Source organism: Camelus ferus, chromosome 11 (genome assembly GCF_009834535.1).
Source record: "Camelus ferus isolate YT-003-E chromosome 11, BCGSAC_Cfer_1.0, whole genome shotgun sequence".
In the NCBI taxonomy this organism is placed as follows: Eukaryota; Metazoa; Chordata; class Mammalia; order Artiodactyla; family Camelidae; genus Camelus; species Camelus ferus.
Window position 1 is genome coordinate 65,668,368 of NC_045706.1, and position 27,088 is coordinate 65,695,455.

The 27,088-nt window shown below is 51.7% G+C and overlaps 1 pseudogene; it reads left to right on the forward strand.

Moving 5' to 3' along the window:
• Positions 1-27,088, forward strand: part of LOC102507523 — a 367,819-nt pseudogene that overhangs the window by 317,067 nt on the left and 23,664 nt on the right.

Consider the following 27,088-nt stretch of genomic DNA (forward strand, 5'->3'; position numbering starts at 1 on the left):
CACAGAGAGGAGATTGGTGGTTGCCGGAGGCAGAAGGTGGCTGGGGTGAAATGAGTGATGGTGAAAAGGTCCTAACTTCCAGTTATAATATAAATAAGTCATGGAGATTTAAGGAACATAAATACTATATTGTATATTTGAAAGTTGCTAAGAGAGGAGATCTTCAAAATTCTACAAAAGATTTTTGGATCTATGTACAGTGACAGATATCATATAGACTTTTAATAGGGAAGAATGAATCTGACTTCATATTGGATCTGTTTCTTTCACTTTAACTGTGTATTCTGTTGCTTTTGCTATAAGGTAATCACTAAGGGGAAGTGGCCTATAGCCTGAAAAATAAAACAAGCCTGAATTCAAACTCAGGTAGGATGGTTCTTTGCAGCACTAGTCCAGCATCTTTTGGGTCTGCTGGCTTTCTGAAAAAGACGCTATTCCTTGTCCCAACAACTCATCTCTTGATTTATTGGCATGATGTGCAGTGAACAGTACAAGCCTGGACTCCTTAGCAGACTTATTGTGGTGATTATGTCACAATATATGCAAATAACAGTGGGAAATGGGTGAGTGCAGGTCTGACAGTCACAACTGTGTAAATCAACAATCAGGGGTTAGTAAGAACACTTACCATGACTAATGAGAAGGCACAAGCCTCTGTGGTTCAGTGTTGTGTCCTGGCTATCACTGGCCTCCCTACCAGGGCTCAGGAAGCCTGAGCTGAAGTTGGAAGTGCATAAAAATGCTTATATACCAGTCGTTCATATCCATCTGTGTAAGAAGAATTGCACACCATGAACAAGTGGGAATTATTCCTGGAATGCAGGATGGCTGCAACCTAGGAAAATGCATCAGTGCAATATACTACACTAACAGTGTGAGGAGAAAAACAGGATCATCTCAATTAATGCAGAGAAAGAAATTGAACAGATTCACCTCCATCTTCTCAATTTCATGTAAACATGAGAGAATTTTGTGTAAATTCATGTAAACAGATGAGAAATTTAAAGGGTAATATTCACACAATTTTTTAAACATATATCTAGCCCACCTGGATAATAGCAGTTTTAGAAGGATCATACCATTATATATTGCATTGTAACACAAATTCCTTCTGTTCCTCTTGCTGTGTGTCAGGTGTTTTAGAGCATCATCAGACAAAGGGCAAAATTCAGTAGGGATGATCATTGCAAAGGAAAACATATTTGCTTTATGCCATTGAGTTTAACATTGATTGTCCAAGGAAAACCAACCATTATGATAGTCATGCAGAGCTGTGTTTCTCCATGTGGTTATTGATTGTAAACTCAGTCCCATCATGAAACTTTAGGTCCATAGGATCTCATATTATGACATTGGATCCCTGAGGGAGTCAGAGGTGTCTCCTGAGACCTAGTGTGGAGAGCCACATAGTAGGATAATCAAGGAGGCTGAAGTGAGCTGAGACGTGAGAGCAGATGGTGAGATGTGATGTGGGAGACCACTGGGATCAGGTGGGTCCTGGCTGAGAGGTGCTATGGAAGGTCTTCAGATGTAAAGGGCCTGGCAGGTGAGGAAGGTGTCTATTTATGATGACCTCCTATTGGAACAGCTCCAGGAGAGTCTCCATTTCAAATACATTCCCAAACCTGTCACATCTTGCTTCCCAAAAGTCTTCATTCAGCAATGCGAGCATGTCTTCTTGGCCAAGTGCTTGGCTAGAGACCTGTAAAATACTCAAAACCAAGGAATAGACTCTGCTTCGAGGTGGCTGAGCTGTTGTAGGTAGAGGACCAGGTAATTAAAATCAAAACCTGTCCCTCTCCCACATTTCATATGATCACTGTTCTTTATTCTGATCCTTTAGGATACACAGGATTTTAGCAGAGCTCCCCAGGGGAAAGCAGACCCAGTGCTCTGGGGATAGGAGAGAGTGTGGACCCAGCTTGGCTGTGCTGAGCAGGAGACCTTTCCCTTTGAGTGACTCCCACTGAGACCTACTTCCCCTCTTCAATTGTCTCCTAGGGATTCTGGGGTGATCCCGCTGTCCTGTGAGCAAACCACTTGCTACCCAAATCTACATCACACACACAAAAGACAAGATGATTTAAAGTATCTTTACTACATTATACTGATTGTCAAAGTATTTTATTTGAATAGATATTTACAGACAGTTGGAGGGAGAGAGGAAGGGACAGAGTTGGACACAGATAGGGGCTGGACACAGAATAACACAAGTCTGTGTATCCCAAGGGACAACTTCCACTCAGTGGCCAACTTCTGTTTGTGAATTAGAGTGTATTGAGCTTAGACCTGAAACAAGATTGAAGAAAAAAACCAAACCTCTATAGCTTAAAGAAATCCTCACTCTCTAAAACATGTTCTGAGGAGGGCTAAATTGGGAAGGAGCACTTTGGAATGGAACAGTGTTTCTCAGAAGCAGTGACACCCCTCCCTCTGGTGGCCATATGGGGAATGGCATGTGAACTGCTGGCTCCATGGATGTCGGACAAACAGGCAACATTCACACAAACACAACATCAGTCTTACTGCTGGACAAAAACCAATCCTCTAAGATCAAAATTTGGGGTTGCCTTCTAAGTCCTTGTCTTGATCATGACATGACCGGCCACTTACCAAGGGTGGGGTCTCAGGGAGTGTTGATGGAGGCCCTGAGCTGGGCCCTGGGTCCACAGCAGACAAGAGAGAGGAGGTCGCTGCCTCACAGGATCTGCAGGGAGAGGGTGGGAATGCGCTGTGGTCACTTGTCCACATCCAGCCCTGTGTGGTTGGTGCAGAGAAGTTAGTATATCCAAACAAAGACACGTATGACACTTTGGTGTTTATATTAACAATAAAACCTAAAAGCAAATTAGAAGTCTATCACACAGCATATTTATTTCAATTCATCTAAATTTATGTAGAACTTGAAAAAAATGAGATTACCATATATTACCAGGCACTTTTCCACTCCACATGAGTCATTACCGTATCCATTGAAAACTTTAGAAAACATGAATTTCAAAGCTGCATAATGTTCCTTCTGATCCCTTGTCATTAAGGGACCTGCTTCTATTGCTCCTGCTGCCAGCTTCTTCCACAACCATGTCTAGTTTGTCTCTGATAGTGGAGCCCAATCCTGTCATCCCCAGGCAGTTTCTAAATCTAGGATCACTCCCTGAACTTCCCGAGCACGATCCCTGTTCTTTTCTCCTAGGAGGGCAGGCATCTCCCACCATGTCTTCTCTCTTTCTGTGGATTCAGAGCTTCTCCCAGACCAGGAAGCTCTTCAATCAGTTCTCAGGCTGCTTTCTGCTCAGTGCTTGACGTATAGTAAATACTCAGTAAAGATTTGGCAACAATAAATCTAAATGAGTTGCACACTACTTCTGATGTCATCCTAAAATCAGAATTAAATACCGGAAAAGAATCAGATGTCTTGAAGCAAAAGAACTAGTTTATTGTTTGCAAGGTTTGCAAACCAGAAACAAAAGCCTTGGCTTATAACTGAAAGTATGTATCCAGGGGGTTAATGGGTTGAAGGATTTTTAAAAGCAAAACCTCAGAATATATAGGTGAGAGATTTGTAAGAGGATTGGAAAGCCCTGGCAGCCTGACTGCAGGTCCTCACGGTTGGACCGCAAGTTTTCTATGATTGGCTGACGTGGAAGCAGCTCCTTAGCGGTTTTACCAGGTGGGACCCTTAGCAGAATCAGAGGTCCTCAGAGCTTTTGTTTGTGGTTTTCTAAGACCTCGGGAGTATGTTACTGAAGCCCAGTTCTGTCATGAGCTATATAGTATCTCAAGCTTCCAAAACCTCCAAGTGGCCAATAGACGTCTGGGGCTCTGTACTCGAGGTGTTTTCTGGAGGTGAACTTGGTTCTGCGGTCAGATTTTGATGTGCTCATTTCTGGCCACATCCTACAAACCCACACAGAGCCTGTGCTCCTGAGTATCATGGGAGAGGCTCAGCCCAGGCAGCCCATCCCCTGGGTCCTCTGATCTCTGCTTCACCTGCTCCCAGTTTACTCATGTGCTTCTGTCTTTCCTCCTCCAGGGAGAGTTCAGAATTTCTTCCCTGTGAGGACCTATGCTATTCTGTGCATTGGGGGCTCAATCTCTAAGCAGGGAAGAGAGGGATCGCTGACCGTGGCCTCACTCAGTTACCTCAGACCATGGCATCCCCTGACCTTATTTTGATGGACATCATGGCTCCTCCTTCCTCCTCATTTGTGGTTTTGAGCAAAAAGCAGAGCTCCTTCCCCTGCAGAACCTGAATGACATGTCCTAGGGGCTGTACCAGGGGCACAGCAGTGGGTGTCTGCTGGGGGAGCCTGAGGGGTGCTAGGCCCTGTGAGCACCTCCCAGGCCTGCTGGCCTGACTCTCTGACCTTCCTGCAGCTTCTCAGGCACCTGGTATGTTTTAAGACTCTTTCTGCTCATATGAGCTCAAGTGGGTGCTGCTTTTGCAATTTGAAATTCGCCTGGATGGAACACATGCAGAGCCCTGCCTTTTTTATTTATGTATTTAGTTTTATTGAAATACAGTCAGTTACAATGTGTCAATTTCTGGTGTACAGCACAATGTCCCAGTCATGTGTATATGTACATATATTCATTTTCATAACGATTATAAGAAGATATTGAACGTAGTTCCCTGTGCTATACAGAAGAAATTTTTTTAAATCTATTTTTTATCTAATGACTAACATTTGTAAATCTCAAACTCCCAAATTTAACCCTTCCCACCTCCTTTCCCCAGTAAGCATAAGATTGTTTACAATATCTGCAAGTCTGTTTTTGTTTTGTAGATGAGTTCATAGTGTCATTTCCTCTCTCTCCTTTTTTTAGATTCCACATATGAGTGACACCATATGGTATTTTTCTTTCTCTTTCTGGCTTACTTCACTTAGAATGACAGTCTCTAGGTCCATCCATGTTGCTGCAAATGGCAATATTTTATTCTGTCTTATGCTTGAGCAGTATTCCGTTGTATAAATATACCACAGCTTCTTTATCCACTCATGTGTCCATGTACATTTAGGTTGCTTCCGTGGCTTGGAGTGCATGCATCTTTTCGAATTAGAGTTCCCTCTGGATATATTGTGGGATTGCTAGATCATACAGTAAGTCTATTTTTAGGGTGTTTTTTTTTTTTTTGAGGAATTTCCATATAGTTTTCCATAATTGCTGCCCCAAACTACATTCCCACCAGCAGTGTAGGAGGATTCTAGGGATCTGCATGTAACTTGATGACATGCCTTATTTTTAATTTAAAAATTTTTAAAATTTAAACCAAAACACACTGATAATCAGTGTCCTCATACGTTAGTCAGCCAGACACAACAGGCCACAATAACATGTTATCACTTCTAAGAATAATCAGGAATTGTAAGTTCACAGACACATCAGGAACAGCGGGCGTCCCAGCACTGAAGGCGAGGGCAGGCAGCAGAGCCTGACTGATACTTACAGCACATTCCTTTGCTCTGGCTCTGGCTCTGTCGCAGGCAGGAGAGCTGGAGCTGGCTCTCCATCCAGAGGTGTTTCCCCAGTGGGTTCTGGAGCTGGTGCTGTAGCTCCAAGTAGGGAAACTCTCATCAATATGACTGCTTTCCCATGTGTCTCCAAAAGACAGGAAAGCTCTCACTGCCAATCAACAAACTCTCAGTCCAAGATTCCACCCCTAGGAAGTCTTCCCAGACTGCAGTCCAAGGGATGAGAGTTCTGAGCCTCCTTATTGCTCCTGGCCAGTTCCAGCCTCAAGAGGCTCTGCTCTGTGTGGGCCAGTGCCTTCCCCTCCCCACTCAGCCCATCACATACCCTGCATCCTGCTCACCATCACCCTCTGTGTCCTGAAGCTCCAGATGCTCCAGCTCCTCCAGCTCTGCCAGGAGAAAGTGGACCCAGTGCTTCAGATCTGAGCCAAGCATGCTCAGCTTTAAGTAAGTGAGCATAATCTTTAGGCAGGGAAATTATGTAAGCTGGTAGAAATCCTCTGGGTACTGGTGCAACCAGGTGCCCAGGATGGAGGTCACGGCCCTGGGGGTAGTCAGGGGGACACCAGAGTCAGAGACCTGGCCTTGCCTAACACAAGGTGCTCCCAGAGCAGCCCTGCAGGGACCTGCTCCAATTAGCATTCAGCTACTCTCTATGTAGAGGGCGGTTCTGCTCCACATCCCATCTCACCTGGCAGTCTAGCCAAATGGCAGGCCTCAACACAGAGAGGGGGCTGCTACAAGCCTTCTGAAGGGACAGCCCTTGGTCAGTGGTGTGACCACCTCTCTACCTCTTCAGGGACACCTGTTACACTGTTCTTTCCATCTCCTTGCTCCTCCCTACTGGATGGCACCTTTTTGAGGACAGGCAGGCTGTCTGCTCTGGGCACTGCCCTCTCGGGAACACAGGAGCTTCTCTATAAGTGTCTGACCTAGGAGGGAATAGACAGGCTTTGTCTGCCACTCAGGCTTCCCGTGGGCCTCCTCCCACCTCAGACTTTAGCTCCTGCATCTGCCTGCTGACTAATCCTCCAGGGACCCTGCCTGGGTCTCATACTGCCCCTGCCACTCACCTCCCATAGGGTGGGCTCAGTGGTCCCCTGAGGCTCACTGGGTCCCCTGAGCACCAGCTGGTCCTCACCATTGAGAATCCACCAGATGGTGAGCAGGATGCCTGCCTCTGCCCATCCACAGAGCCTACAGCTTCACACAGTATTTGGGGGAATCCTTCCCTCTTCAATCAAAGAGACTCACTGTTTCACCTGGTGCAGGAGTCCACTGTCCTCATCACTATAAGGGAGGACACATCCATATCTAGATGAAACAAGGAAGGCACCACATGGACTATCCTGGGAACACTACATTAAGGTGATGTCGAGTGTGACAGTGTGACTCCTGGGGGAATGGAAGTCCTGGAGGGCAGGGCTGATTTCTGCTCCCCACATTAAATGATGGTTGACCCTAGAAAAGCACCTGTCCCTAGGGGCCCTTCCTGTATATTTGAGGAATGAATGCGCCCAACCCACACCATCATACAGATCTGAATTGGCCTGGGACTCCACTTCTCCCTCCCAGGGATCCCTGCTCACACTCTCCTAGGACCGAGACTGCTAATGGAATCACCTATCCCCTTTGAAATGGGAAAACACTTCCAACCAAGGCCAAAGTCCCAGTGACATAGGAGGTAGAGGCTTCCTCATGGGCAGGAGGACAATGACCAATTAGCCCAAAACAGCCCCTTCAACTGACCATTCCAGGGGCCAGGTCCCCAGAAAGCACTTTCCATGAAGGACCCACTCTGCTCCTACCCTCCTAGGGCATGATCCTCTGTTGACCCCGATGTGCAGAGGGGCAAACTGAGGCTCAGAGAGGTAGAGTGACAATGCCACACGTGACAGCTAGTAAGTGGCTGAGTCACCAGTGTCCTTGAGGACAGAGTACTGCCTTAGGAACAGAAGTTCCAGGACCTGCTGGGTGGCGGTGAAAGCTCTATAGTTGCAGAGGAATGTGCAAGTAGAAGGGGTTGCTGCCCAGGATTCAAGGTTCTCAGCATCACCAGTACAAGGGGTCGTGCGTGATGATTAAATGCATTAATGTCTCAGATCATTGTGTCAGCATCGCAGTGCCAGCACCTCCCTGCATGAACTACCTCATCTCTGTGACTGCTATCACAGCATCCCATTGTAGAGATTAGAACACAGAGGCTGATCCTGGGGTGGGAGGGATCAGAATTGTGAGGCCAACATGGACACGTGGGGATATAGGAGAAACAGGACAATCTGTAGAAAAATGCAGAAACACACTTGACTGAACATGAACTGAAATTCTGTCAAAGTCTTTTTCTGAGATTCTGACTCATATGTGGGCATTGACTTTGCATCTGGCCAAGGCAGGGCCTGGGCTGTGTGGACAGGTGGGAGAGATGGGGCATCAGATTCCTTTGGCAGCAGGTCTCTAAGAGGGAGCCTAGGGGAGGAGCAGGGCAGCTCTGGGACCTGGGGCTTCCTGAGGGTGAAGTCTCATCACTCATACTCACCCTGAGCCCGTCCTGGACTGTGTTGTTTCCGTGGGGCACCTGCTGCTCCTGCAGGGAAATGGAACAGGGGACTCCATGGACCAGGTCTTGTCCCATGTACTGTGTGGAGTCCTGCAAACACAATGCCCAGCCACCGGGCAGAAACCTCAGAGCCCCGTCTGGCTGTCTTGGCTGGCTTTCAGACCCACAATGTATCTCCAGTCCAGACACACACACTCAACCCTCTGCACAAACCTTCATCAGGGACAAAAAAGCTGATGACCTGAGGGCCTTAGATTTCCATTGGCACAGATAAGAGCCCCCTCAGGAGTCCTGTTTCCCCACTGCCAGCCCTGTCCTCAGGTGTGACCATGACAGGACCACCAGGTTACCACGTGTTCGATAACCCATTCCTGCCCAAAGGGGACACCTCCCCTCACGTCCCCCTACCCCAAGATGGAGATGAGGGAAAGCGGGCCTGCCCAGGGAGGGCTCCCAGAGGAGACTGGGCCAGAACTGGCCTGCTCCAGGGCACCTAGTGTTACCTTAGGTGACCTCCTCGTAACAGACCAGAGGCGTTGGGACTGAGGGTTCATCCAACGCCTACAGCCTCTCAGAAACCTCTCACTGCAGGGTTTCCTGGAAGAGAAGCCCCAGGAGTTCATGAAACAGAAAAAGAACATGTTTCTCTGTGAAATGTCTCCAACCAAGTGAGCTGGCTCTGGGGCTATCACTAGAATGTGGGTGCCTGGTAACCACTTTCTATTTTTGTTGGGGTCGTTGTCAAGGAAGGACATCACTTCCTTTGGTCCACATCCTTGAACCCTCTCCTCAGACAACACCCCTACATACAACTCTCTTGGCTGCTGCCTTCTCATGCCCTTCTCCATGCAAACCCACATCTTCCACAGTTACAGCAGCCCTACCCTCTCCACAGCTCCCGGGGAGCTGTGAGGAGATGACCTGGCTTCTAGACTCAAGTCCTTGTTCTTACCTGTTCTCAATCCTGGATTTATCCTGGTGTTTCTCCAGGATGGTCTCCCCTCCTGCACAGTAGGGATGATTCTAGCTCATACTTCTAGGGATGTCCTCAGGCACATGTGGGATAAGACCTGAAAAGTGTGGGAGTGGTGACACTTGTAGGTGATGCCTCCAACCCCATTTTTCTTTTTTTTGGTCCTATTAGCACCCTCACATCTGTTCCTCTCCTGATCCCACCCCATAGTCCTTATTTAATATCACTGTCCATGTGTGTCTATGTGTGTGTGTGTGCTTGTGCACACGTGTAAGCCAGTGCTCAGTCTCTGTGTGGCCAACAGAAAACTGCCCTCACATGGGAGGGCTGGGCAAGAGCTTCCTGTGGTCTGAGGGTTTCTAATTTCCAGTGCAAACCTGAGGAAAGTGGTTCAAGCCTTGGCCAGCAGGTCAGAGCACCATGACTCCAGGCCATACAGGTAGCAGGGGCTGGAGCTGGGATCACAGACTCACACAGTCAGTTTCTACTGTCCACACTCAGAACCACGGTGTTGGGGGCAGGGAGACTGTCCCCTTCATGGGCACACAGCCTGGCAGAGTAATGTTCTTTGGCTGGACACGGTGGTGCAGGGACAGATGGGCAGTTGAAGGGTTGTTGTCCCTAGAGAGATTTGACAGTCTCATTTGGTGCTGCCTCTGTGTTCCCGTCCTCACATGCCTCTCCCAAGTTCCAACCCCAGTATAAACAGTCACCTTCCTCAGGAACAAGAGGATTTTTATCCACTGGAGTAAGAAGACCCTCAGCCTCAGTGGGAATTCCCTGGGGATCAGTTTCTCCCAGTGATTTCATGAGGAACGTGTATCAGATTTGATCTAGTCTCGTAAGTGTCTCAGGTTCAGTTGGCCCCAAGCTGCCCTCTGGAACTCTCTTCCCACCCCTCCCTGATCCTTACAGCAGCTCCATCTCCCCGCCTGGTCAAACCAGAACCTGGGGCTTTGTCTGCTCCCTGTTTCTTCCTCACCCCACATGCAGTCAGCTCTTCCCCTTTCCCTGGGTCCCAATTCCAAATACATTCACCTCTCTGTATCCCCCTCCCCCTCCTGTCCAGGCCGCCACTGACACTGTCCTGGATTCATGCTCTTTGCTTCCCTTTCTCACTCCCTCTGACCCAAAGGATTGCTGTTTAAAACACAAATCTGTTACTGTCACTCTGCTAACACAAAGAAATCTCTCAGAGACACTTAGCGGAAAAGCCCCAACCCTAGCCAAGTCCTCAGGAGCGTCCCCAGGAGGTAGCACCTTCATCCTCTGGGTTTACACAGTGCTAAATGCTGTGATACCCAGACAGTGTAAACCGATCAAAATTTCATTTCTTTGCCACATAGGAGAAGTTTACAGGCAAGAAAAACTGCTCATGGAAATGGTGTGTCTATGAACAGGGTGATCTGATTCATTAGGGGTTGTGTCTAGCTGGACATATGATTCTGGAGAAGGAGTTATCTGCCAGGTGAGCAAGGGCTCCAGGCAGATGCACGTCCCCTAATCCCTGAATCTGGGAATGTGGGTGTTCAGCTCTGACAGGCTGCAGGCAAGGCTGTACCCAATGTAGGATGGGATGAGATGGGAAGGGCTGAGCCTCTCACATTCATTTCACAGAGTGTCTGGGGTCTCCACTTTGTAGCTCTTACCTCAGTAGGAATGGTGGCACTTGGGTATCCCATCACCGAAGTGGAGCAGATGTGAGTCTGGGGTCTGGTGAGACCTGGGACTGCACCTCACTTGTGGACACCTGAATCCCCATCCCTCATGAGGGCAGAAGATATGCCACTGGCACAGAGTGTGGTGTGCAGAGTCAGGGTGGTTAAGCCTCCTGTGAGCTCCCTGGTGGCCAAGGGGACAGGGGCTTCACCCCTCAGTCTTAACTCTGTAGCGAATCATTGGCCCTCTGGCTAACTTATGATGCCCACTAAAGACTTAATGGCTTACATGTCTCTAGCTGCCCAGGGCCACCTTAGGCCACTGTGCTGTAGAGACATGTCTGAACAGTAGTGAACTGGCCTCAGCATTTCGCCACCAAGGCCCTCCTGGCAAATTCCATCCTGGCCCCTCCACCAACTCCTCCCATATCTTGCTCTCCTCCCCTTGGTGTTTCTGTATGTGCTTCTACCTCCACACTTTACCTTTTGCTGTTTTCTCAGTTTGGGATGTGCACTTTCTTCCTTTAGTCAGCTCATGGGCTCATCTCAGCCCGTGTGGCACCCACTGCAGGGACCTACTGCAGCAGATGGCAGGGGAGAGAAGGCCTCTGAGCAGTGGTGGGAAGGAGAAGGAGCCACTGTGGTGCTCCACATCCTGGTTGTAGAATCTTCGCAGTGACTGATCAGGGTGTGAAGGCCTGAATTTTGCTCTGGAGAAAGATACCCTGGGGTTTGGTTCCCTGCTACCTGTCCTCCCTGGGGGAATTGGGAGCTCCCTCAGTGCAAAAAGGCCAGAGTCACAGGGCCCGGGGGCCGGGGAGAGAAAGGAGAAGCCTCCTCAGGCCTTGTAATGGGGTAGCAGGGATCCCAGCATGCAATCTGGCAAGGGCCTGGGCCAGCCTTTGGGCTCTGGAGAGATTCATCAGGGCAGAGGCTTTCAAACTTTAGACTCTCAGCAGCAGAACCCTTTCCTTGCACACAAGGGACTTAGAGCACTCAAGTTCAAGCCTGAGGGAAGTGGGGTGGGGCTAGAGCCCTGGAAGCCAGGACCTCCTCCGAAGGACACCCTGGATCCAGGCTGGCGGACACACACACCCAGAGGAGCACTGCTCTAGGAGGAAGTTGGGACACAGGCTGCCCCTGTAGGCCTGGGACTGAGATGACAGCTCAGGGTCTTTTCTGGTAATGGAAACCTTCTTTTTGCTCACCTTTGGTATTTGATAATGACCCTCTGCAAACTCTCGCCTGCCTTTTCTGTCCTTCAGAGGAGCCTATGGAAAGGATGGACCTTGCTGGACTCCATGGGGCCAAGGGAAGCCCTGGATGTCAACATGAGAACCACAGGTGGGCTTGAGCTGGCCTTTGGTCCTGCCACCTACCATGTCAGGGAGGCCTGGGTCAAGGGACCAGATTTCTGAGTTTCTAGATTGTTTTTTGTGGAGGAAGTAACTTCTCATATGGGTAGCATTTCAGATTATCCTGGTTCTAAGAAAACCAGACAGTCTGAATTGGACCCCAGTTTCCTGACCATAGAATGAGGTTAAAGAGGCCCCTGCCCTGCAGAAAGGGGGTGCTCCTGTCTAGGGAGGATACACTGTGTATGATTTCCTTCCTCCTCTCTGGCCTGTGGGGTGTGTCTCCAACAAATGGAAGCCTCCTCACCTGGCTGCCAGGCATGGGCCCCTGTACTGTGCCACTGGTGTTGTCAAGTCCAAACTCATTCTGCTAGCCACATGACAGGCCAAAAAATTGGGAGACAAGGTGTGGCAAGGAATAGCGACATTATTCAGAAAGCCGATAGACAGAAAGGAATGGCCAACTAATGTATTTGGAGAACCATCCTGCTCTAGTCAGAATACAGGCTCCTTTTGTATGAGATAAAAAGGGTGGGGGGAAGGGGTGTGGTTGATTTTTGCAAGCTTCTTGCTGCAGGCACTCTTTGTTCTTGCAGCTGTCCATGTGGGCCAGGTCCTGATGTCCCTGTAAACTTCCAATAAATCAAAAGTCATTCTCTATTTTGCAACTTGCCATCTCCACTTAAGTGCAGAAGTGCTAACATCCTTCAAGGTCAGAGCCCCCAAATAGGTTCTCCTGTGTATTTCATACTAAAGGCAACATTGTTTCACAAAAGGTGCAGAGCTGGCAAGACTGAGCCTAGAAAGTAGCTGCACAGTGGTTGAAGCTAAAGGAACAGATCCAATACAGAGTCAAATTTGTTCCCCTCTATTGCATTGGTAATGCAGTGGAAAGAGTACCTGGGGAGGCGGGGGTGGCCAGGGTGTTGGGGCCTGCAAGTGGGTCCTGCCTTGGAGGCTGCCGCAAGGTGGGTGCCTGAAGGGTACCTTTAGTGCTTGGGCAGTGGTGGTTCTATGTGCAGCAGACAGTGCCCAAGAGATTGTGCCAGGGCAAGAGACTCCTGGGAATTTCAGGATTCCAACTGGTGCTCCCTCTGTCCAGTTATTGGCTGGGATGAGAAATGAGATGACAGAGAAGGGAGAGGTCTGCTTTACAGGATGACAAAACTTTAAGTGACGATTGTGGTTTCCGAGCAGACCACCATGTTTTCTTTGCCTTGCCATTTCATCTGCAGGTTTGGTGGCAAACTACAGGCTTGAAGTAGTGTTCCAGTTAAGATTCCTGATGGGCTCAGGTTATCTCTTTGCACCTTCTTTCCCAAGTGGAAAATGGGAATACCATCTCCTAGTAAGATGTAGGTTCTGAGCACAGTGCCTACATATGGTAAATATTGCATAAATATAGTCAGAATTGGTATAACTGAAGCTCTTTTTAGAAAAAAACAAGGACCTGTTTGGCTAAACTGTTCAAATGAAAGATTTATTGATCCACTTTTAATTTCTGTGACTACATCTTTGTGTTGTGAGGAGCAAACCAAGAAGATTGAGTCCTGGGTCTGCCAGCAACTCACCAGGTGCCTTGGGCAAGTTACTCCTCTGAGCCTCAGTTTTCCCATCTGTGAAATGGGTTTACAACATATGACCCATAGATTGCTAATGTCTCTTCTCCAGCCAGGCTATTAGAGTTGGGGTGAACTTCATCTGGTAGAGTTGCTTCCCCAGGAGTCTGGTTTGGGGGAGACAGCTTTTGCAGGCCTAGAGGTTATCAGGGCTTAAGGGACTGGGCTGGCCAAGATCTATAAGTAATTAAGGAGTTGATGAGCCTGATAAAGCCCCAATAATAGCCAATGTCCTTGGAAACTGGTAATCCCAACTTCATTGGCAGACAGGATTCAAAGAGTCTTGCCTGGAGGTAGTGGGGCATAGTGTTCCAGTGATCTCTGGGCCCGCCTCCCAGCTCTAGGAGAAATGGGACCTGTGCAGAGTGCCCCTTCTGGCTAGTCAAGGGCTACCCAGGCCATTCCAGTCTAGCAGGGAAAACTGGCTTGGCTTGGGAGTGTAGGAGGATGAGCATTAGGAGATGAGCATCTTGGGATGGGGAAGGACCACACACTGTGGGAGATGGAGAAGAAGGTGATACTCAGGCCAAGAGCTTCCAGGGGAAAGCCAATGTGAGTCATAGCCCTCAGGTCACAAACTCGAGGGATCTCATCATCCAAACTACAAACTGACAGGAGCCTCCTCAAAACTGTGTGTTTGTAAGTTGACTTCTTAATATTTGGAAGGGGGTCTTGAGATTGGTCTCACTGCAGTCATGCTACCTCTACCTAGCATAATGTCAAGAAAAACTTCTAACTGGGTTAGAATTATCACGTGCCTACTTTACTCACATACTGCAGGTGTCCAAACAAGTGTGTTTGTGGAATCCCTGACCCTGTGGCTCTTGATCTCAAGTTTGAGCCCCTAGAGGGTGAATATACTACCATGCTTCTGAGGTGGAGACAGTCCCCATAGGAACCAAAGTGTTATATAATAAAACCCGTCCTTTATTTATTTCTCTTCTGTCTATAACTGTTCAGCCAGTGCACTATTGAACTTTCAGGGAATGAGAATGGAGACATGGAGAGTTTGTAGAGCCTGAGTGGGGCATGTTTTACAATTCAAGGTCAAGATAGGTTTCTAGAGGAAGTGCCTTTGTGTGAGCACCACACCCAGCTGGACAGCTCAGCCTCCTGCATGCACGGTCAGTTTTCACTTTCTGCTCATTGGCCCCTCATTCTGGAAGTCACCTTGCCAGCCCATGTGGCTCCCTGCTGTTTCTCCAAGCCAGCTTCTCCTCTCCCCTAGGCTGCCCCTGCCCAACTGAGCCAGTCCCATCAGCCGCTGCAAGGGCTGCCTCACTGCTCTCCAAGCCCGCACTGGGCCCCTCTGCACAGCCTCCTCCCCTATCTTTCCAAAGTAAAATGTGCCAGTGTCTTCTGTGGCAGGCAGCTTGGGACACACACGCACACGCACACGCATACGCACACAATTTATTTTTCTTCTTGCTTTGGCTGGCTAACCAGCATTCAATGCCTGAAAGCCTCCCTTCCTTCTCCCTTGGTAACCCTCACTCAGCCTTTAGAACTGTCACCTCTTCCAGGGAGCCATCCCCTGGCTCTTCCTCCCAGGCTGGGTCACAGCTCAGGATGTGCCTGTGCATACATGGCATTTGGGGTCCTTGCCGTATCTTTTAATAATCTGTTTAACTATCTGCCTCTCCTTTGGGTGGGGAGTTCCAGGAAAGCATCTCTGAATCTGTCTTGCCCAGCACCTGATCCTGATCAAGGTAGAGGCCTTGGAGCCAGGCCAATGACAGGGCTAACGGGTGCTCCTGGGCTCCCAGGATTAGACCTTGATAGGAGGCTCTGTCAGGTGCTTCTAGATCAAACTTCCATGGAATCCTGGTCTGGGAAGTTCTCAGCTGTCTCCCCAAAATCTTGGGTGTGCCTTGTGGAGCCCAGTCTATCTGAAACTTGGTGTGGGGTGGGGCGATGGGGAATGGTGGCTACCCTTCAGTCTTGCCACCTCCTCCCAGGCTGGAGCCCAAATAGCTTAACCCTACATCTGGTGGTGATGGCTTGCCAGAAACATTCACCTAGAGGTGTAGAGAGCCCCGCTTTCCCCTGGCTGCTAGAAAGGCACTCTCAACTCTGGCTTACATGTAAAAGGCTCTGCACAGGGTCAGAGTGTGAGCAGGCCAGCCTCTTGGAAAGCTCCTCACCTCCAGGCACTGAGGTGAGGGATGTACCGGGTTGCTGGTCGTGAATTGGGCTTCAGAGTCCAAGCGTCCTGCCTGAGCCGCTGCTGAGCCCTGAGTTGTGGGGTGGGGGATGGGCGCGCGCCGATGTCCCTGAGGCCATCTAGGGTCCAGCCCACCGCCACAGTTTTACTCCAGATGTTTGGCCACGGTGGGTCCCTTTGCATCCTGGTGCCTGGCTCAGCGTCCCTCCTCGTCTTTCTCCTGGCTGTCCTTGGCCCGGCTCCATGAGGGGTTCTCTGCACAGGGTGGGGGTCATGGGGTGAGGCACTCAGCAGCTGAGGTTGACGATCGCCAGGGGACTCCTGGAACCCCCAAGAGCCTTCCGAGTCCTACCCATCTTCAGATTCAGGTCCCTAGTGAACGGGGAGCATGAGGCCCATGGCTGGCAAGTCTCTGCACACCGCAGCCCCGGCAGTTCCCCACTGCCCTGCTGGCCTCAGAGCGTCCCCCAGTTGGGAGCGAGGAGCACCCGGCGCCCTATCCAAGCTGCCAGCGGGAGAGCATTGCAGGGCAAGGCTGAGACTCCACAGTCACCTGGTCAAGAGGAGGGCAGAGGGGAGGGAGGCGGGCAGGGAGGGGAAGTGGAGCCGAGGGGGAGGGGCGGGGGCATCCTCCACAGTTCGCTCCTCATGTGGGCCCAGACACTGCCAGCTGCAAGCTGCTGCGAGGGTCCGGCTGCTGCTGCCACTGCCTCCACCGCCTCTGAAGCCTCAGGAGCCACGGAAAGCGCTGCCGCCGCCACCACCACCGCCGGACTCCCCAGCTGCGCCAGCCTGGGCTCGGGCTGTCACGCCACCACAGCCACTCCTGGAGTCGGAGCTGGGGCCTGATCGCACTGCGCTGGGGTGGGCAGGGGGGGGCGTGGCGCAGGGGCGGGCAAGCTGGGGAAGATTCAAGGGTAGGAGCTCCTCTCCCTGGGAGCCGCCTGGGACTGCACCCGGACAGGTGCCTCCCTGCTCACTGCTGCCCTAGGCCTCACCCTGGCCTGGGCTGGTAAGCCACAAGCCCAGGGATCATGGAAACGCTGACGCTGTGATGTCTTTGCTGGACATGCCAATGCCTGTTGGTGCAGGTCAACTCTACCATCCACCTCGGTGAGTGCAGTGGGAGGCAGGACTGAGGATGAGCAGGGGCCCCAGTGGCGCGGTGGGCAGGAGGCATCCAACCTTGGGCTTCGGGCTTGGTGGGCGGTGCTCCCAAGAAGAGCCAGGCTGCGCTGCCCTGTGGGGGAGATGTGCATGGGCAGCATCTTGCACCCTAGGCTCCCGCTGCTCCCCGGGTTTCCAATACCCCTGCGGGGCCTTGTGGCCTCTGTGGACACTTAGGGCCTCAGCTGTGGGGAACGCAGGGCTAGAGGCGCATCTAGAACCTGGCTGGGCCTCAGGCGGGGTAGCGCTAGCCTTTACTTTCAGCTCATAGCAGCGGGAGTCAGGGGGCAGACAAGGTCCTGGTCTCACCAAGTTGTCAGTGCAGGATCAAAGAGACCCAGCCTGAACTGTGGGTGAATGTGGATGGGTGGGTGTTGTCAGTGTGTGTCGCTGTGTACGTGCCTGTCACCATGTTGATGTCACTGTAAGAGAGCATTGGGGTGTGTGGGGCCATCCTAGCTTGTGTTGGTGAGTGCATGACTGTCTCTCAGCCTGTTAGAGTGGACAGAGTGTCTGCCTGTTTCCCTGGATATCTGTGTATCTCTCAGTATATGTGTGGGACTGTGTGTGTATCTGATTGTGGTGATGGCAGCCCAACCCTGGACAGTCCCAGAGTTTCCTGTGCCCCAAGTGTTGTGAGCTGGCAGATGGTCTTCGGGGTGAGAGCCAGGGGAGAAGCCTGGGCAGTGGTGTGTTGGGGGAGGGTCTGTGTGCAAGATGAGCAGGATGAGACCAATGGAGGGAGAACCAGGAGAGGAAAGAAGAGGAGATAGAAAAGAGGAGGAAGGGGCCTGTGGATGGGGAGTGTGTGGGAGCTGGTAGCATCATGGGGAAATCCCAGATAGTTGGGCGGGTTTTGGGGACTGATGGGTTGCTTTGGGGGAGCTCGTTGGCAGTAGCCTTTATGAAAGTTGGGAAAGACAAGGGAGCCGAGAGAAACTGGGCGTTGGGAGGCATGAGAAGGCATGAATGATGGGACAGGCCAGGCAGGGGTCTGAGGGGTGGTGAGGGACTAGATCTGGGCTTGGTGCGCTGCAATCCCCAGGCAGAGACCTGGGCCAAGCCTGCTTCCCAGTGGTGGGTAGTGGTGTCATTGGGTCCTGAGGTCAGCGTTGCAACTCTGGGTATAGCATGGAAGGGGACCTCCCTCCTCCTGCCCAGTCCCCAGCTTGGGGAATCATTGGGCCCACAGAGTTGTCCAGGCTGCAGAGCCAGGTTTTGGGGAGTCTGACTGCTCTCAGGTGCAAGTGCACAGAGTTGGCCAAGGCAAGAATGCAAAGGTCCAGCTGGAGGCCACCCTGGAGGAGCTGTTCATGGTTTAAAAATGGCCCCTTCTGGGCTCCTCAGCTTTGTTGTGTCAGAAGGCAATGAGTCTAGGAACATTCTCCAATTCCTCCTTCCAGAGACCCCCCAATGTACATGGAAGCAGAAAAAGTGGGGAGGGTTGGAGAGCAGGAGGCAGAGCCCAGGCAGCCAGACTGGCACTGAGCTGCCTGTCATCAGTCATCAAAAGTCCATACATAACAAAGCCCCCTGGCATAGGAAAGCCACTGTGGACCTGCTTGCTCTGCTCTAGGCCAGCAGGGCAGAAGGAAGTCATTAGTCCATTTTTGGGATTGGGGCCGGGGCCATTGCCCTGTGGGGAAATTTTCTGGCTCCTGGGATGGCACTCCTGGGGCCATGTCAGTGCCTCTAGGTGCTGCCTGACGTCATGCCAGCTTGACTCCATTCTGTGGCGCATGGCTCATACATGAAGTGGCTTGGTTGTGAAAGACTTGTGTGACCTGGTGGCAGCATGTGCCATGTGCATGTGTGACTGATGTCAAGTGTGTTGGCCTATGGGGGCAGGGTGTATTTCTGTGCTGGTGGACCAAGGAGAACCTTAAACTATCCTATCCACCTGAAACTCCAGCCAGAACTCCCACCACCTGGCAACCTGCAGTTCTGCCAGCACCGTGATCTGAAGGCCAAGGGTGGGGGTGGGGTGAGGAAGGTGAGGCCTTCTCTAGGCCTGGTCTTGACCCTCCTGTCCTCCAGGTGCCATCTTCTGGGAGAATGTGTCCAAGGATGACAGGGCATTTCCAGCTGGCCCCACCAGACCTGAGCCTGAGCAATGACATCCTGTAGAGCTAGAAGATCACCTACTCCATCAAGCTCATCGAGGTCAGTAATCCTTTTCAGGCCCTGCAGGAAGCTGAGTGGCTGGCCGCTGTGCCCAGGGCTAACAGGGATGGGGCCTGCCAGGTGGCACAGCACTGGGGACCAGTGGGGTTGTTACCAGCTGGGCTGCGCAGGGCCCGCTGTGACCCTGGGCAATTGCGGTGCTATGCAAGGTACACGCTCCCTCCCTGGCCTCACAAAGCCATGGCACAGGGAGTGCTCTGCACTGCGGGGCTGGAGTGGAGAGTTTGTGAGTAGGTGCGCTGGGCTCCTTCCGGACTACGTCGCAGGCTTGTGAGGCTCATTTCCAGCTCTATGGGCCAGTGTGTGCTCCCAATGCTGGTGGCACAGGTGTGTGTGGCTCAGGGCCCTCTTTGTTTTGAGTGTTTGTGGGTGGGTGTGTCTGTGCGCTGTGTATCTGGGATGGTACACCTCCCCTGACCTGGATGGGCTGGTGTCTTCTTCACTACCTACAGAGGAGCCTCTGGCACCCAGTCCTGTGGTCTCCCCTCTCAGGAGCACAACCCTGGAGGCACAGCATTTCATGGCCCCTCTGTGCCTTGGCCTGCCTTGTCTGCCCTTCTCCTCCAGGTCTGGAGGAGCTGTGCTCTCTTGCCATCCCTGCCTGGGCCAGAGGTGGGTGCTGTTTGACCAGGAAAGGAATGGAATTGGGCCAGGGCAGGCTGGGGGGAAGAAGAGCAGGGAAGCAGGTTGATATTGATCCTGTTGCTGCCTGGAACTGCAGTCTTGCTGCAGCGTGACAGTTCTGAGTGTGCATCGGGGCCACAGTCCAGCCAGCCTGGTCCAGCCCCCAAGCAGCTGGCTGTAGAGCCTATAACTTGCTCTATTTGGTGGGAAGGGGTCAGGCAGAGCTGGTTTCAAATCCCAGCTCTGTGACTGATCTGCTGTGTGATATTTAAAGGTCACTTGCCCAGTCCAAGCCTCAGTTTCAGTGTCTGTTAAGTGGGGCTACCTCAGTGTTGTGGTGGTGGATCTAGAGAGGTGATGTACACACAGCAGGCAGGAGGCTGTTGGCAAGCAGCTGTCCACTGGGGTGCCCAGCAGTGGCGTGCTGAGCCCCATGGTGGGGTTAAGGGTTTGGGTGGTGGCACATTGTACCTTAAGTGGACTTTGGTTCTCTGTGTCCTGGCTACCATTTGCTCTGTTCTCCTATTCCCTGGACAAGTGTGCATGACAACCCTTGGTCTCTGGGCCCTGCCTGGGTCTATCAACCCCCAGGTCAGGGCAGAGACTTGGACTCTGCTGGCTAGACACCATTCTCCTTGGGCCCTTGGCTAGAGCTCTTGGCTCAGTCTGCCCATGTGCCGGCCCTGACATGGCCTGAGCCCCTGCAGGCTGAGCCCTGGCCTGGCCTGGCAGGCTGTCTCTGTGCTCTCTCCTCCCCACACGGCCTTTCTTCTTGGTGCAAAGGCAGAGGCATTAGGTCTTGCATTAGCTCTGCTGCTGGACTGGGGCTGGGGCCTTTTTTCCATCCTTTTGTCTCAGTATCCAGAGGCCTAGGAGGAAGGGAGGGGCCATACTCTGGGACCTAGCCTGAGCTCCAGGCCCAAAGCTCTGAGACCTGAAGTTGAAACTGGGCTGGGCTCCCAGGGCTTGTCACAGTGGTGCCCATCTTGCGAGACTGGTGCCAGGTGCTGAGGGGCCCTGACTTGGCTCAGCCCTGGGGTCCTGGCTGCCTTCCCTGTCATGGCTGCAGACATCAGGTGCTGCTCCCCGTCAGTCCTGGGTGGTTCCAGGGCCCCTGCCCTCACTCACCTCTCCCTCCATCCTGGGCTCTGCTGAGGGGTTGGCCCCTCAGGGCCTCAGGGCCCATACATGTGGGATGAGATCCCTGCAGCTCCCAGGGCCATTACACTGGGATACACTGACCTGAGGCTCTCTCCACCCCTCAGCCCTTTAAATGTTTAAAGACAGCCACTGTGCCCCGCAGACTTTTTCAGGCTTCACATCCTGCAGCCTGAATATTTCTCACTTGGTTCTCTTTTGGATTTGTTCATTCTGTCCTTGCCCCACTTAACACACAGCATCCCTGATGTCTCTTGATAAGGGACTTAGTTTGCTGACCTCAGCTTTCCTGCCTACAAACTGGGGACAGTGGTACCTCCCTTAACAGGTTGTCTCCAGGACCAAATTAGGTAATGACAGTGGAGAACTAAGCTGGTGCCTGGCACTAAAGAGGCGCTCAGGAAACAGGAGCCACAGTTACTGTCCTCAGGTTGTCTGACAAGTGCAGGGGGAGAGACATGGTCACTGCTTGCCCTGGATGCTCTGCTGACACTAATGAAGCCCTAGTGAGTACTCCTGCTATGGCTCTGAGTGAGGCTCAGGTCCTCAAGCCCAGGGCTTTTGCCCAAGAAAGGGTGATGCATCAGAGAACCCCTCCTGGAGCCTGTGCAGGTGACTGATTCCAGTGTGTGACTTCACACCTGCCTGTTTATAGTCTAGCCTGCTGAGCTTGTGAGTCTCAGTCATGCCTTCCAGAGGGTTGTCTCTCCTTCCCAGCCCTGAGCCAGCCCACAGGGTGTCTGTGCCTCTCTTACCCACCTCCAAAATGCTCAGTAGGCCAGGCCCAGCCTGATCCCACTGCTCAGCTCCCCAGCTTACTCTGTGGCTCCACATGGGGTCACTGGGCAGTAAGCAGGGGACACGGGATCTTATCTGGGGGGAATCACTGATGTACCACTAATGGGTGCATTTCTACCCCACACTCCATCCTGTGTTCTGTTTCTACCCATGTACACTCTTTATATACGGACTTTACAGAATCACAGCACAGGGGGTCTTCTAGGGCCTGGACTCCAGACTTTTCCATTCCTCCTTCCTTCACTGTAGAAGCCTTGTGGGCAGTCACATGGGTGGCCCTGGGAGCCAGTCCAGGAACCTCACTGAGGGGAGGAATGTGGTGTGCTTGGCAGCTGTCATCTAGTACAGGCTCCTGGTGATTTCCTGTTAAAAAGCAGAGGCATCTCTCAATACCCAGCATCTGTGGACCCCTGTGCCCAGAGCTGTGTGAGCATCGTATCGGACAGCCCTGGGGAGCGTGGGGGATTATATAGAGAGCAGAGGGAAGCAGGGTTTGCTTCACAAATGTGAAGGAACCTCAGAAGCTAAGCAGGGTTGGGCCTGGTTAGTACTTGGATGGGGGAAACGTGAAGGATTTGTAGCCGAGCCGGCATTCTCCTTGTTCTTTGCCTGCCCTCCCACTATGTATGTAACCCTCACCCAATCTCAGGCCTTTGTCCAGTTCTCACCACCTCCACCGACATGACCCCAGCCTTAGCCTTGATCCCTGTGGTCACTTAGTGTTCCCTGCCTCTGCTCTCCCTTCCAAGCCTCTGTCCATGCAGCAGCTGTTACCTGAAAAATTAATTCAGTCACCTCCCTCTTCTATTGAAACCCTTCAATGCCTCATTGCAGTACTGAGAGTAAAATCTAGACCCCTTATCAGGGCCTGAAAGCCCCCAAGTACCCCCAAAAGGGCTGAGCTCACCTGCTTCGCTGCCGCCACGCCTCTTGACATCTCTGCTGCAGCCACGTTCGTTTCTTCCTGTATCCCCAACAGGTGAAGCAGGCTCCCACCTCGGGACCTTTGTGCATGCTATCCACCCCCACCTGGAAGGCCCTTCACATGACAGGCTCCTCCTCAGCTCAGCTATTCCTCAGATCTCACCTTCTCAGAGAAGCTCCCCTTGGCTCCAAGATGGGCCCCTCTCATTCCCTGACAAAGCCTTCTTTTCCTTCTTTGCCAGCTTCCCCACCTGCAGTTATGTTATTCGTTTATTTGTGAGGAGCATCAGGTCTGTGAGGGCGGGGACTCGTCTGTCTCATTCACTGCTCAGTTCCTAGAGCCAAGCCTGGTGTGCTGTCGGTCATGGGTGCTCAGTAAAAGCCCCTGAATGGATAATAGGACAGATGGACACATGAGACTTCTGTTCTCTGAGACCCCTTCAAGCTTGGGATCATGCTGAGAACCACTTGTGGTCCCACAGCATGTGGGGCTTGTTGCATTTATAGCTGCCCCATCCTGCCACCTCATGCTGGCCTTTCCTTCCTGGTCAGCTTCTGGATTTGAAGGTTTCTGCTAGCAAGAAATATAGGAGCTGATGACACAGCCTCTCCCTGCCAGTGGCCACTTCCATGGGGGATGCTAAGGCCCAGCACAAAGGCTACAGTCACATTGAGGGGGTTTCCCATGCTCACCATCTGGAGTGGGGAATAATTTTGGGGGACTCATTTCTTAAAGGTGTTTCCCCATCTGAGCCCCACCTGTCAGGGGCTCAGGGCCATTGGTCTGTCCATCCCCTCTGAGATGTGCCTGTGGGGATGGGAGTGGGTGGTGAGGGAAGGAAGGTTACCCAGGGGAAGTAGATGCTCACCCTGGGCTCCAGGTGCTGGACTTGGGGTCTGTGTGGCTGTGTGGGTATTGGGTATAAGCTGGAATCCGGGTTCTTCCAGGTCCACTCTTTTTTTTAATTGAAGTACAGTTGATTTATAATGTTATAATGTTGTGTTCGTTTATTTTGTACAGCACAGTGATGCAGTTATGCACATACAGATATTTTTTCATTATAGGTTATTACAAGTTAGTGAGTGTAGCTCCCTGTGCTCTACAGCAGGGCCTTGTTGTTTGTCTATTCTGTATGTAGTAGTTTTTATCTGCTCATCCCACACTCCCAATTTATACCTTCCCTCTGCTTTCCCCTTGGTAACCGTAAGTTTGTTTTCTGTGTTTGTGAGTCTCTTTCTGTTTTGTAAACATGTTCATTTGTGTCTGGGTTTCCATTGTTGTCTCCCACCTGGGAATCCTCTGGTGGGCTCAGGAGCCCACTGACTCTGGCCTCAGTCTCCACATGTGTGAAATGGGGATGATGACTTGGGGAGAGAGGGGAGCAACTGGAGGTGTGGGGCTGGCGAGCATGGCTGCTTGAGCTGCCAGGTCCCTTGCCCCACACTCCTGCACAGTGGGTAAGCAGTGCCCATTTGCAAGAATGCAGCTGCCGACTCTGCCACGTTGGCCTCTGAGGAATCAGGAATTAGAACCCTCCAGGTGAGCCAGGGCTGAAGGGGCTTTGAAGCTCTGTAGTTAATGATGGAATCCTCATCAGGAGGAGCCTGGGGAGCACAGCTCTGGGGTCCAGCTGTGTCAGGCTGCTTAGCTCCTGGACCTTCATTAAAGGGAGGACAGCCTGCGTCTGTGATTAGTATCAGCACCCACTGAGCAGTGCTGGCGAATGCTCCAGGGGAGCTCCTAGATGGCGGGGTGCAGCTGGACAGGGACTGCGTGCCAGCTCTGCTCCAGCCTTGCCTCTGGGACACTACAGGAAGCCCTCCCTGGCTACTCTGTTACCTGAGGGGGCTGGGACTTTCTCTTTGCGGCCATGCCATCCCGCCCATCTCCCCGCATGTCTTAGGGGTCACCTGTGGGGTCTGGGAGCACAGGCACCATTTTTTCTGTGTATCAGGACACCCAGCAATGCAGGGCCAGAGCAAGTGTTTGTTGAGTGGGTGTGTGACTGTACCTATGGCATGTACATGTGTGGGCCTGCAAACACACAGGAGTGCTTGCCTTTGTGTCCTAGTGAGCTCCCAGGCATAACGCCTGCAGATGGGCTGAGACCCTGGTGGTGGGAGGGTCCAAGGATCATCTGCTTAGAGAGCCCCTTCCCATCAGGAACCCCACTTCCATGACAAGAAGGCTGAGCTATGGTGCCCTGGGTGATGTGGAGAGTTTCTGCCTCATATGTCTGAGAGGAAGCTGTTGCCCCCCTGTGTGCTTGTGGGACTGCTAAGTTGGACCACCTGAGAATATCACCCTCTAGCCTTACACCAGGGGATCCTGCCGAGGGCCTGAAGTCACTCTCTGTGTTAGTTATATTAGTCATGTGGATGTCAGGAACACCTGTACCAGCCTAAGAAAATAGGGATGTTTATCAGGCCATATAATGGAAAAGGCCTCAGGTTGTGTAACTTCAGGCATGGCTGGATCCAGGGGCCCAAATAGTATCCTTGGGACATCGCCTCCTTTTCCACACACCCTGTCCCTGCCTTCCCAGTGGTGGGCCTCCCTCCCAGGCAGCCCTATCCATTGAGAGCCCCCAGGCTGTTTCAGGCTCATGTCTAATCAGTCCAGCCCCCTGGTGCTTCCCCACAGGAAGAGGGAGAATATTTAACAAGAGCCTCCCAAGGGTCCCAGGATCGCTGCTCATGGGCCCAGCATGGAGACAGTCTCATCTGGATCAGTCCTGGTGCCAGTGGAGTGGGATGCCCTGGGGCCACCTCAGCCCCTGAGCTGAGAGTGGAAGGGGCAGAGGGGACATGGGTGGTGTCACCTGAAGAAGAGAAAGGAGGCTGGGTCCACACAATACCAGCGTGCCCTCCACCTTCTCTTTCCTGCCCCCAGGAAGTGAGAGCAGCCACACAGGGTGGGGCCTCTCTGCCCATCCCCAAGGTGTTCTGGGGATCGGGGTTGGGCTGGAAGCCATGGGGCCACACCTGGTGACCAGACCTTTCTGCACAGTGGATTCCAGGAGACCTCAGACTTTGAGGACTTGACAGCTCTCTGGCGTGGGCTGCATTAGGAGGGAAAGAGCCAGGCTCTGAGCTCTGTGCTGTGCCCACGGGGTCAGGAAGGAGACCAGATGAGGCTGGGCAGTGTGGGAAGGCTTTCTGGGGGAGGAACACTTGTGCTGGCCCAAAGGTCAGGAGGCTTTGAGTAAAGGAAGCGAGTGTTTCAGGAGTGTAGTGAGTGTAGGATAGAGTGGGCTGAGCTGTTGGTGGTGTTTTGGGCAGTGAGGGAAGGGTTGGGACCAGCCTGCTGGGGTATGGGCTCAGGCGTAAGAAGGGGGAGGACCCTGGGTCTGAACCCCTCCCTCCCAGGTTTCCTGAGGGTCCCTGTGGATGTGGTGTGACTGGGACCTCTCTTCACACCCTTAAGTCCTGAAGGGAGGAGCACCTGATGGCCAGGAGGTGGGGTGCACTGCTTTGTGACCTCCTGCAGGTCCTGGGGTGTCTGCGGTCCTTCCCCTCACTGTGTGTGATGTCAATGTCCTATTGTTTACACATGTATGGTGATAGATGTTCATCTAGGCTTCAAATAGGGAAGAACAAACCTGACTCCATATTGATCTGTTTCATTTTAACCTTTGTATTCTACTGGTTTTGCTACAAAGTAATCACTAAGAGAATGTTGTCTCTAGCCTGAAATGTATAGGAGAGCCTTTTCTCAAGGCTCTGACCCCTAAAGAAGAACACCTTTCCCTTTCCATTCACATAATTTGCAAAACAGAAAAACATTGATCTTGTGGAGATTTATAGGAACATTGTGACCAGATCAACAGCAGCAAAGAAAGTATTCAGGTTCCAGGAGGTTTGCACCAACCAACCACAACCACTCCCCTTTTAGTATAAAAGAAACCTGAATTTGAACTCAAGTAAGAAGGCTTTTTGGGACACTAGTCTGCTGTTATCTCCATCTGCTGGTTTTCTGAATAAAGTTGCTATTCCTTGTCCCAACAACTCCTCTCTTGATTCACTGGCCTGTTATGTGGCAGACAGTACCAGCTCAGACTCACCAACTGACTTGTTTTGGTGGTTATTTCACAGTATTTACAAGTATGGAATCATTATGTTGCACGTTTGAAACTGACCTAATGTTGTGTACCAACTATACCTCAAAAATAAATAAATAAATAAATAAAAGCTGCAGAATCCTAAGATAAATATAATATAGAACTAGCTGTGACTTCTGAAAAGTTAAAACTTTAGTTGCATCACATGTCAGTTGTCTCCTTCCCCTTCCCTCTGTGTTTGTACCATTTCTACATTCTCAGAACATAAAGCCATTAGGAGATAGGCTGGGACCTGGTACCCTTTCCCTGAGTGCTTGTGTTGATTTTGTGGCAGAAAAGGCTAGCGACTCCATGTCTGCTATAGGGCCAGGT